Genomic DNA, 1,574 nt, shown 5'->3' with positions numbered 1-1,574 from the left:
TGTGCATGGGGATAGGTAGGGGTCCTGTTTCAATCTTCTGCATGTGGTCAGCCAGTTTTCCCAGCACCATTTACTGAATAGGTTCTCCTCTCCCCAGTGGTAGGTGGTGGAGGCTTTGTCAAAGATGAGTTAGTTGAGAAATTGAGGTTTTGCTTCTGGGATCTCAATTCCATTCCATTGATCTATATGCCTGTTCCTATACCAATACCAAGCTGTTTTGATGATTGTAGCCTTATAGTAAAGTTTGAAGTCTGGTAGTGTGATACCACCTGCTTTGTTTTTTTTGCTGAGGATTGTTCTGGCTATTCTTGGACGTTTGTGTTTCCATATGAATTCCTGGATTGTTTTTTCTAGGTCTGAGAAGAATGTTGCTGGTAATTGATGGGTATTGCATTGAATTTGTAGATTGCCTTAGGTAAGATGGACATCTTCACAATGTTGATTCTTCCGATCCATGAGCATGGGATATTTTTCCATTTGTTTTGTCAACTTTGATTTCTTTGAGCAGTGTTTTGTAGTTTTCCTTGTAAAGGTCTTTCACGTCTCTGGTTAGGAAGATGCCAAGGTACTTCCATTTTTTTGTGGCCATTGTGAATGGAATTGTGTTTTTTATTTGGGTTTCTGTTTGTTTATTATTGATGTAGAGAAATGCGATTGTCTTTTGTACATTTATTTTGTATCCTGAGACTTTGCCAAAGGTCTTTATCAGTGTAAGGTTTTTGACAGATTCTCTCGGGTTTTCAAGGTAAACAATCATGCCGTCTGCAAAGAGAGATAACTTGACTTCCTCTTTTCCTATTTGGATACCCCTGATTGCCTTCTCTTCTCTGATTGCTCGAGCCAGGACTTCCAATACAATGTTGAACTGGAGGGGTGAGAGTGGGCATCCTTGTCTTGTTCCAGTTTTCAGGGGAAATGGTTCTAATTTGTGTCCATTTAGGAGTATGCTCGCTGTGGGTTTCTCGTAGATGGCTTTTACTATTTTGAGGTATGTTCCCCATATGCCTAGATGTTCAAGGGTTTTTATCAAGAAGGGGTGCTGGATTTTATCAAAAGCTTTTTCTGCATCTAATGATATAATCATGTGGTTTTTGTTTTGACATCTGTTGATGTATTTAATACCATTTATGGTTTTACAAATGTTGAACCAGCCTTGCATCCCAGGAATGAAGCCTACTTGGTCATGATGGATGATTTTTGAGATGTATTGCTGAATCCGGTTTGCTAGGATCTTGTTGAGAATTTTAGCATCTATGTTCATCAAAGATATTGGCTTGTAGTTCTCTTTCTTTGCTGGATCTTTTCCTGGCTTGGGTATCAATGTGATGTTGGCTTCGTAAAATGATTTGGGGAGTGTTCCATCTTTTTCAATAGCCTGAAATACCTTCAGTAGGATTGGTATCAGCTCCTCCTTAAATGTCTTATAGAATTCTGCTGGAAAGCCATCTGATCCAGGGCTTTTTTTTGTAGGAAGTTTTCTTATTACGTAGTCGATTTCCTTGATTGTTATTGGTTTATTTAGGGTCTCGATTTCTTCTTGTTCCAACTTAGGTAAGTTGTGTGATGTCAGAAAG

The sequence above is a fragment of the Carlito syrichta genome, unplaced genomic scaffold, assembly GCF_000164805.1.
Source record: "Carlito syrichta isolate Samal-C Ts95f unplaced genomic scaffold, Tarsius_syrichta-2.0.1 Scaffold163329, whole genome shotgun sequence".
NCBI classification, from domain to species: Eukaryota; Metazoa; Chordata; class Mammalia; order Primates; family Tarsiidae; genus Carlito; species Carlito syrichta.
The sequence above is the reverse complement of the archived record's forward strand: the minus strand, read 5'-3'. Positions refer to the sequence as shown.